This window comes from Nomascus leucogenys, chromosome 1a (genome assembly GCF_006542625.1).
Source record: "Nomascus leucogenys isolate Asia chromosome 1a, Asia_NLE_v1, whole genome shotgun sequence".
NCBI classification, from domain to species: domain Eukaryota; kingdom Metazoa; phylum Chordata; class Mammalia; order Primates; family Hylobatidae; genus Nomascus; species Nomascus leucogenys.
In genome coordinates, this window is record NC_044381.1 from 97,335,484 (window position 1) to 97,347,126 (window position 11,643).

Below are 11,643 nucleotides of genomic sequence, written 5' to 3' on the forward strand. Positions count from 1 at the left end.
ACTGCTAAGTGTTCAAACCATGTTCGAAGAAGGTAAATGCCAACCTGTAACCCATCCAGCTGTTTCTGTACCTCACGGCCAATTTCTGAACATCATTTCCCTTTTTTTTTTTTTGTCTGTAAGTCTTCTTCCATCACGTGGCTGCACTGGAGTCTCTGTGAATCTGCTGTGATTCTGGGGACTGCCTGATTCACAAATTGTTCATTGTGCAATTAAATTCCTCTAAATTTAATTTGGCTGAAGTTTTTCTTTTATCAAGCACCTCACACTCACATGCCAACTAATTTTTCTGAAGTTACTGATGACTTAAATTATTAATTCCTTTATTCTTAGTGTGTTGGATTTTTAAGGGAAATAACAATGGTTTTCTAACTTTGCTGCACATCAAATATACCTGTGAATCTTTAAAAAGTTTGAAGTCCCAATGCCCAGCTTTAGAAACTTCTGAAAACTAGATCCAGACATTCATATTTAAACAAGGTTTCCTGGGGACTCTGACACTGGCAGCATCAGTAACTGGTATTTGGGAAACTTCAAGTACAGAAAATTTGAAAGGCTTCACAGAGGAAAGTACTGCATTTTTAGTGAAGGAGTTTGGAGTGCTGTGGTTAGTCTATTAGTGGTGGAGGAAGCATTGTTTTTGCAGTAGGGAAACCTCTTTTGGCTGTTAAAATTGCATTATGCCATCATTAAAGTTGCTTGGTAACCCTAATGGTTTTTCAGAAGCCTTCCTGTAAACTTACCAAGTACAAGAGTGTTGCTGCCAACCCCTTTTTTACTGGTATCATTTTCAAGGGTAATAGAAAATATTTATTCTGATATTCCTCTTTAATATTCTTCCCGCAAATACTTCTCTTCAAAGGAATCAGATTTATTAAATGAGTACATTTCCATAGCTTTCGTTTCTACATCCTTCAGTACTCCCTTGGGTCTTGGTCCATGTTCCATCAGTTACTTAAAATTAAATAATGAGTAAAAAAATATGCTTAACCTTCTGCATCTTTTTCTAGTCAACTCATGTAATTATCATATGCAATATAAAAATCCAATTTACAAAGTACTTTGAGATCCCTGAGCAAAAAGGAGACTTTGTTTCTTGGGTGTTTTAGTTCATTAACTGCTGTAAGGAATAGAGAATATATTGAGGCCTGAGAAAGTTGTGGTTGTGACTAGTGGGATTAATATGGTGATGATGATGAGAATGGCTATTACTATATCCATCATTCTTATTATGACCTCCTGGCTGGGCAACTTTAGTTAGCAGCTTCGAGGCACTGGCTTATTAGCTTTTAGATGAGAAACTGTAGGGTCTCCCTGAATATTTAAGGCCATGATAAAAAGGATGAAATAGAGAATTAATGACTTGGAAAAAAAATCAAAATGACAGATATGGCTCTGAAAGGAGAATATAGGATCTATCTTTAGTATATCAGGACAATATTTAGCCTAGGTATAAAAGTATAGTGGATCAAACATCAAAAAATAGCTCAAATAAATGTAGTGTTTCATTTGTTTCCCATAAGCTACATAAAACTAGAAAAATAAACATTGACTGATAATGTGGAATAAAAGACATTTTGCAAAGAACTTTTCAGCAGTAGGAAAACCCTTTTTTTATTTGGTCAAAAGTGTTAGAGAAGGAAAACCAATGCTTATGAGACCAAATGCACTTAATGTATTTCTTATAGTCTTTAGTAATACATAATAAAATATTTTTGGTACTGGGAACAACTTCTTCTTTACAAAAGTTACACCTCTTCATTACTATTTACTATCATGTTTTGTTATGACTTAAAGGTTACTTCCAAGTTAGAAGACGTGTATTTTAATATTATATTCAGTAGGTTAAAAATTCATATAATATTCTTAGAAATCAAGAATTTGTCATAATATGACTACAAATACCTTGACTTGACATCCTTGTTTTAATTATTGCTCCCCAACAATGTTTTATTTCTTTCAGAAACATTGTAAATTTTAGATAGCAAATTTGCAATCGTGGATTCTTAAATTAATATTCTTGTATTTATTTTATTTCATTGCTGAAATAATATACCATTTGTGGATTAACATCCCTAGGCAAGTAATATTGGTTAAGGATACTTTTCACAACACAAGCATTGTAATAAAAAGCTCCTTAAAAAATGTGCTTTTCTATTACCTTGGGATTTGCTTTTTTATGAATTCAGAATACCCTTGTATGAGCCATCATTCCTATTGGCCAAGAAAGTCCCAACTTTGTTGTTAGGAATTGAATATTATTTGTCTTTGTTTATAGTCTAAATAAACAGTCTCAGAAATTTTTAGTATTAAAATGAGAAGACATTGAGAAATATTAATTTATTTCACATATTTAGAGAGGTATTTGGTAGCACTGAGTGTTGATATATTTATTAAACAAATTCCTTACAGAATTTGATTTTTTGTTAGAGCACATGAGTCTTCAGGTTATCATGAAAATTACCCTAAATCTTATAAATTGGATAGCTAATGAGTGATAGACTTCTTAGTTGATTTATGTGTTGGTTGAAAAATAATTAAATTAAAAATCTAAATAATGTTTCCAGATTCCCATTTGCAGAATTGATTTTCTACCTCAGTGTCCAAAGTTAAATAAAAAGATTCATCAAAGTTATAAATGAAAGAAAGTACTAGCATAAGTTAGAGGAGAATATAATTCTTTTTGCACTAAACAGTGCTGTAAGGAAGTAATCTAGAATTGCATTTAAATAAGTCAACATATTTAAGTTTAAATCTTAACATCTGAGTGTAAATCTGAAGTAGACACAATTATTCTTGCTGCATATTTATCAACAATGTAATTAGAAACTCCCCCCCCCTTTTTTTTTTTTTTGAGACAGAGTCTGTCTCTGTCGCCAGGCTGTAGTGCAGTGGCTCGATTTCAACTCACTGCAACCTCCACCTCCCAGGTTCAAGCGATTCTCCTGCCTCAGCCTCCTGAGTAGCTTGGACTACAGGTGCATGCCACCATGCCCAGCTAATTTTTGTATTTTTAGGAGAGACGGGGCTTCACCATTTTGGCCAGCATGGTCTCGATCTATTGACCTAATGATCCACCCACCTCGGCCTCCCAAAGTGTTGGGATTACAGGCGTGAGCCACCGCGCCGGGCCTGAAACTCCCCCCTTTTTTAAAATTAACTATCGTCACTGCCTTTGAAAGAGCCTTTCTTTATTTTAAGAGTAGTTTTGGACCCACAAAAGATAGATAAGTACTACAGTTTCTAGGTTAGTATTTGAAATAACAGATCAAAGTAAATGTAATGGTTTCTAAAACTTTGTTAAATTTTAGATCCCCTTTGAGTACAAAATCCTTTTTAAAAATTCCATTTTGGGCAGGCACGGTGGCTGACACCTGTAATCCCATCACTTTGGAAGGCTGAGGTGAGTAGATCACCTGAGGTCAGGAGTTCGAAACCAGACTGGCAACACAGTGAAACCCTGTCTCTACTAAAAATACAAAAATTAGCTGGGCATGATGGTGTGCGCCTGTAATCCCAGCTACTTGGGAGGCTGAGGCAAGAGAATTGCTTGAATTCAGGAGGCGGAGGTTGCAGTGAGTCAAGATTGCACCATTGCACTCCAGCCTGGGCAACAGAGATAGACACCATCTAAAGAAAAAAAAAAAAAAAACATCCCATTTTGTAGAAAGTTGGAGAGATTTTTATCCATATGGCATTAAATATTCTGACCAATATGGAAATGCAATAAAGATACAGTCATTAGTGAACAAATAATGCTTGTCATTGTGTTCTCATTCACACAAGAAACACTTCAAATTACTTACAGCCTAGAACAAGACAGACAAGTTCCTACTTTTATGGGATTTATATTGTAATGAGGCAAGACAGACAATGAACAGATACAGTAAATAGAAACATGTTAAGAGCTATGATAAAGATAAAACAAGGTGATATGAACTAGCGTTTCTGGGACACTAAGATTGAGGGGTCAGAAAACGCCCTTCTGAGTGGATGATATTCAAGGCAGGTACTGAATGACATAGAGGAGATTGTCCTGGGAAGGTCAGAGGGAAAGGACACTCCCAGCTGAGGACCTAATATGTGAAAGATATATTCCAGAGACAAAATGGAGATTGAACAGAGGGGGCTGAGCCAGGAAAGGAGACATAGCCCGCAAGGAAGGAGGAAAATGAGCAGAGGAAACTGTTCTATAAAAAGGAGGGGTGAACAGTGTGAAATGCCTATGAGAAATTTAGTGAGATAAGGATGATCAAGTGACCATTAAATTTGATGGAATGTAGGTTGTTACTGATCTAATATTGCACAGTTTCAGAAGAATAGAAAGTAGCACAAGGAAAGAATGAAAGGGAGAGAAAATGGTTATAGTAACATAGTCAACACTTTTTGAAAGGTTTTCCTCCAAAAGGGAATGGAGAAATATGGTAGAAGCTGGAAGACAAAATCAAAGAAACCTGCTTATGCTAGTTGGAATAAATCAGTACAGAGGGATAAATTGGTAAACAAAAGGATTTTTCAGAATGTGAGTCCTGAATTAGGAGAGGCATGTGTTCAAGAGCATGCAGGCAGGGCCTGGTTTTGGGAGAAGCAGGGATGCATCCCCTCTGGTAATGGAAAACATGAGAAAGTGGGTGCACAGAGGGTGATTTGCATCATAGGATGGAGGTTGGAAGACTGAGGAGATATGAAAATTGTGACACAATCTTATTTTGGAGAGTGGGAAGCGAGCATTGATTAAAGCATAAGGATAACAAATCAGTATGGAATACCCAGTTAGGATTTGTGTTCCTAAGTTTAAATTGAAATCAGTCAGGAGAAATTCATGCTTTTCTCCCGGCCTGTTCAGCTGCCTGTGTGGAATAAAAGATAACCAGAGTTAGAGATTTTTTACGGAAAATAAAATGGTGGAAAAGAAGAGCAAGAGAGTTAAATGTATTTTTTGAATGTTGCTATAATGACGTAATATGAAATATCAGGTGAATAAAGAGGAGAAAATGAGAGATCATAAATAACAAGCAAGAATAAAGACCGGTGACTTGGAGAACTTGTTAAAATCAAAGCATAGCTGGGCTGGGAATGAGAGAGAAAGATGGGCAGGAAGTTTGAAGAATTAGATACAGAAAATTGAGGGAGCAGTACAATCATCAGTGATTTAAAAGGTCACGGGTACAACTGTGGGAGTGGGTAGCTGCTGTATGATAGGGGAAAAGGACACTGAAAATGGGGTGGAGGCGGCCAAAGAGCCGAGGCCAGGGTGTTGGAGGAGTTTTTCATGAGCATGTTGAAGTCACCAATAAAAATGGCAGATATAGGAGGGGAGAACATGACAGATTCATGTAATGAAATCTTCTGTGGATAAGAGGAAGGGCCAGGAGGTTGGTAGATGCCAGCTGTAAGAAAGGTGGTCTAATACGAGCTTCAAAGAAGTCTTCATGTTTCAAGTGGGGAGAAGTGACATGGCAGCACAAAGAAAACAGACACCAACTTCATTATCAAACCCCAAAGGTTATCCGCATTAGTGACCAAATTACTATATTTACATCCAAATAATCCACATTGTATGGACAACACAAAATCTATTCCATCAATTGTCATAGCTAAAAAGGGATAGTATTTCACTTGAGTTTAACCCTCTTGTCTCTTTTTATTCCACTGCATAAAGATTTTTGACCTTACTCACTGAGGTACTCTAGAGAATAATTAGCTATTCGTATTTGAAATTATTATACATTCAACTCTATTTCATTTTAAGATTTGCCTTATATGAAATAAACACTGAAATCTTAGGGTATTACACTGGCAGAATAGAGAATTGTGATATAATGACCAGAAAAGACTAGGAAGGCACTTTATTCTCATAGGTAATAAGAATGCATGCTCATCCTTTCCTTTCATCTTTCAAACTGCAAACATAACAATTTAACACTAAAGAGCTGATCTTCCCTTGGCTGAGTGAAGCTAATAATGCAAAATAACCAGCATATCTGGGGTACGATTTACAGGAACAACTTATAATACACACGTCTTCCAGTTGTTATGACCAATGCCTTCGCTCTGACACCCTATGATAGATCCATTTCTGTCTTTTTTTATAGTGTGTCTCAGAAGGAGGGCAAGCAGAATTTGTAGGCTACAACACCACAGTTTGTTTTTTCATTTCACATTCACGATTACTCAAGTCACAAATGACGTATGATGCAAACCAGTAATATATGTTTGCGTCTGACAGAGGACATTTTTCATCTTGCAAGTTTAGGTTACAGCTTCAGCAGCAGGTGTTGTGAATCTCAGTGAAGTGAAACGAGCTTCTAAAGTTCTGACACACCTCAGAGTGTTACACCAGACCAGAAATAAAAGGAGCAGTCTGGCTTTTCTATTGTCTAAAATTTCTCTACATCATGAAAGTCTTCAGCTTCCTTCTAGGCTCTATAAACTAGGCTAAATCATTTTGCTGGTTTTTCTCTCTTCAGATTAGAGCCTCGTTACCTAGAACCCACCTTTCCTGTCCTTTGCCACACCTCATTCCTCTGCACACTTTGATCTTGTTGGATCACAGCAGTGTGGGAGCAATTCCTGTACATCAAATAATTATTCATACATCTAGAAAAGATACTGACTGATAAGACCTGGGCCACAGGAGACACTTGATAAATACAATCAATTCTCTATATCTGTGGGTTCTACATCCGTGAATTCCACCAAATGTAGATTGAATATTTTTTTAAATGGGTGGTTACACTTGTACTAAACATGTACAGACTATTTTCTTGTCATTATTCCTAAACTGATACCGTATAACAACTATTTACATAGCATTTACATTGTATCAGGTATTATAAGTAATCTAGAGATGATTTAAAGTCTACAGGAGGATGTATGTAGGTTATATGCAAATACTACATCATTTTATATCAGGATCTTGAGCATCCCAGGATTTTGGCATCTGTACAGGTCTTGGAACAAATCCCCAGTGGTTACTGAGGGATGGCTTTACTGGCTGAACAACTTGAGTGACTGCAGCAACAGGTTACTTGTGAGTGGACTGTGAATACCTGGGGGTAACTCTCCTACCTGCAGCCTTCTAGAGCCTGCCTCCAAGTGATTTGCAGTCATTCAGGAGTGCTCTGCCCTAGCACTGCGGCTTTCCTTGCAGGAGAGCTACTTGAGGAGTCAGCACAGGTCCTCATCTCTGTTTGCTTCTTTGTTTTTTCTATTTTACAAGCGCTTTTGCCATTAATGACTTGGTAGTAACTTGGGGAGGTAAAAGGGAGTGTTATTTCCAGCTGATGCTTACAGAAGTAATGAATATGTGAAATATATAATCAGGATGAAAATCATCTCTCCAGCCACTTCCTTCTGCCTTCTTTTACCAACACAAAAGGACTTTGATTTTTTGAGAAGACTTTAACTGTCCAAGCACATCAACACTTCTGACTGCCAATTTGGTCTAACTTGCCCAATAACCACAGCTCTCAGATTCCTTCTAATCTAAGCAGGCTTGTATAAAAACACAGGAAGAGAACATATTTTAGGGGCCTCAGATACCAAGGCCTATGAAACACTTTTATGGTAGGGAGGACATGGATATTGTTGTCATCATTATGTAACAGCCCCTGCCTGGGATAAAAACTCACCAAGACACTTCATGTGCTTACCATCATAGTGAGCACACATTAGGTCACTTATAGCCTATCAAGGCATGCTAGATTCTGGAGGGAATGAACTAGAGTGAAGCTGCCTGGCAAAATTTGACTTGAGAATCTAGACTTCAAACGTATTCTTCTGAGGGCTGGAAGGGGTTGGAACATAAAGAATGTAATTTTGATGAAACAAGTACAAATATCCATTCGGAATAGTAGTATCTGGGGAATTGTTGGGCAAAAATTCACTTCTATTCCCCTGAACTAAGCAGAAATACTACTAATATTAATAAATAATATGGCAGGTTAATGTCATCCCACTCAATCATCAGTTACTCAACCAACTTGTTTCTAATGACCCACTTAGGCATCAGAAGCTCTGGGGCCACATTCCAGAGGCCAAAGGACTCTTCCCCTCCTTCCTTTGCTTACATGGCTTACATTACCTCATGGAGGTATTTAATCCTCCATGCCCCAAACTCATTATCCATATAGCTGAGTAATTTTTTAGCACCATAAATTTGATCATGTATTTCCCTAGCTTAAAACTCTTCACTGGACTTTCATTCACTTAGAAAAAAATCCAAAAGTTAAAAATAAAAGTATTATATGATCCAACAATCCTACTTCTTATCCAAATAAATTGTATTTATCCAAAAGAATTGAAATCAGGATCTCAAAGAAATGTCAGCACTCCTATGTTCATTGCAGCACTATTCACAATAGCCAAGATGTTGAAACAACCTAAATAGACAAAGACAAAAAGATAAAGAAAATGTGGTATATATATATGCAATGGAATCCTCTTCAGCCTTAAAAAGGAAATTCTGCAATATGTGACAACATGCATGAACCTTGAGGACATTATATTAAGTGAAATAAACCAGGTACTGAAGGACAAACATTGCATTAGACCACTTACACGAGGTATCTAAAATAGTCACATTCATAGTATCAAAGAATGAAATGGTGGTTGCCTGAAGCTGGGGAGAGGGGAATATAAAGAGTTAATAATCAAATAAAGTTTCAGTAAGAAAGATGAATGAGTTCTAGAGAACTGCTATATGACATTTCACCTATAATCAACAATAATGTATTGTACACTAAAAAATGTGTTCAGAGGACAGATCTCATATTACGTGTTCTTACCAGAGTAAAAAAATTTTTTTAAAAATCAAACTCCTCAGCACAGGCTATAATGTCCTGGCCCCTCCATAGTCAGCTCATATTACTCTTGCCCTCCTTTACTAAACCCTAGCCAGTCTTCTTTTGAAGCCTCAATTATTCCATGCTCATTTCTGCCTCAGGGCCTTTGCACATGCTGCCCCTCTGCCTGGAAGGCTGTTCCCTTTTCCCCCATATAACTACCTTCCCCTTCCACAGACACTTTATCTTGCTCTAAAGCTCTCATTGCACTTGGTAATTGCACATAGGTGTGCTTGCTTATCAAATGTTTTTCCTCTCTGGAGTGTAAGTTCTAAAAAGAAAAGTGGGGACCTAATGTGTTTTGTTTACCACTCTCTTCCCTGGTACACAGAAGATACTTATTAAATATTTGTTGAAATAAGATAGAATAAAATTATGAGGATGGCATAGATGGCCACTGGTCTCAGACAACTTCCCCAATTCCCATTGACTGTTAAGTGACCCCCAAGTAGCAACATCCCCTCTTCATCAGTCCTGGACACTGATCTGACCCAGAGAGCCTTTTGACAAAAAATAAATATTAGGACTAAGAGGTACATTGGAGATATTAGTTTACAAACGGGAAAATCTGAGCCTTATAAAGCTGAAGTGACTTATCTTGGGAGGGATTGCTTCTTCTCCACTCCCTGAGGCTCCCTGATGAGGGATTTTTCATAAACACTCCAGGCCTCTTGTTCCACTTCTACTCACCTCTTGGAGGTGGAGTGAATTAGATGTGTAATGGTCTGGGAGAGGAACTTGGGATGTGGGTTCCGCCTCTCAGCCCCGCTTTCTCTTTGGGATCTACCACAGGACACAGACATTCTGCACTGCTCCTCCTTGCCTTAGGGTTAGGCTCTTCTCCAAGGCGTGGTGTGCAGCTGTCTGATTCTGCATCTCTCTGGGGTGATGAGACAGACTTTGAAATTCTGGGTTCAGTATTTCCAGGGCCTGCATACATAAGGTGTGTTTTCAAACCTAGCTTTTATCAGTTTAAAAGGAAATAATTTTCTACTTCCTCTGTCTTAGTTGATTCATAACTGGGTGAATTTATTCCCCTTACATCCCAACACCAAAGCCCAAAATTCATCACTGTCAGAGTAAGGGATTATAATTCATCTTCCCAGAGTGTGATGTTCCCCTTCCTGTGTCCATGAGTTCTCATTGTTCAATTCCCACCTATGAGTGAGAACATGCGGTGTTTGGTTTTTTGTCCTTGCGATAGTTTACTGAGAATGATGTTTTCCAGTTTCGTCCATGTCCCTACAAAGGACACGAACTCATCATTTTTTATGGCTGCATAGTATTCCATGGTGTATATGTGCCACATTTTCTTAATCCAGTCTATCGTTGTTGGACATTTGGGTTGGTTCCAACTCTTTGCTATTGTGAATAGTGCCGCAATAAACATACGTGTGCATGTGTCTTTATAGCAGCATGATTTATAGTCCTTTGGGTATATACCCAGTAATGGGATGGCTGGGTCAAATGGTATTTCTAGTTCTAGATCCCTGAGGAATTGCCACACTGACTTCCACAATGGGTCTGTTGTGGAGTGGGGGGAGGGGGGAGGGACAGCATTAGGAGATATACCTAATGCTAAATGATGAGTTAATGGGTGCAGCGAAACAACGTGGCACATGGATACATATGTAACAAACCTGCACATTGTGCACATGTACCCTAAAACCTAAAGTATAATAATAAAAAAAAAAAGAATTCGTCTTCCCAAGCTCCAGCTCTGATTTCCAATGTGTGATCCTCATAGCTCAGCCAGTTCCCTGACAACTTCCTTCTTAGCCATGCCCTAAACTGTCACCACTACAGTCAACACCCCCACTGACCCAGCACACAGGGGTAAGACCATCCTCCAATCCACATTTTTTCCCAATCATTATAAATACATCCCAAGACATATTTATAATGATTTCACATGAACATGTTTTCAGGCTAGTGAAATAAATGTTTATAGAGACAACTTAATAAAAAAATTGAGTAATGATTACATTAATGAGATAAATACCTCATCATAAATTAGGCTGTTAATACATATTTTAACATCAACATGTTTATTTTTACTTTTTCCTAATTATTTTGTTAATAATTTTCTCAAAAGACAATTTTGTTTTAAATGGTCTTATATAGCCTCTTTAGAGCTGGACATTTATCTGGACATGTAATCACAATATTAATCCTCTTCTGGTTGACGCATATTTCAGTTAGTAATTGGCTAAGTAAAGAATTGTATTCTGGTCTGTTATTGCTATAACCGAATGACTATAATATTGCTAATGGGCCAACAGGTGGGCCTTGTCTATGTTCAAGTAGAATATAAAAATTATTGGGTATGATTATGACCTTTCTTGTTAAAACAAATAGCTTCCATGCTCATTCTAGAAACAGGATGAAGAGAAAATTACTTGCAATGAAAAAGTAAAAGAAACACATCTCTTTATCAAAAATGTTAACCACTATTATCTCTTAGCCAAAAAGAAAAAGAACAGCAATAAAAATATATAAATACAATAAGCTTTCAGAGCAAACAAATAAAAACATCTCTCATGTAGTCATGTTCTTTAGAGTGAGGTAGCAGTGTTGAAAAGGGTAAAGCTATTTTAAGTCATCCATTTGGAGGAGCAATGAATCAATGGATGTTTTAACATTTTCCATTAGGAGACTGACATTGTGAACTTTTTTCTGTGTCAAGGTGGTATATGTGCTCTTAGTTTGGAGGCTATGTGTTATTTCAGAGATTCTTGTGTTTTGGGTATAGCTGGATACAGTTTTGATTTCTCGTATTTTTGTTTTCTCTTAGCAT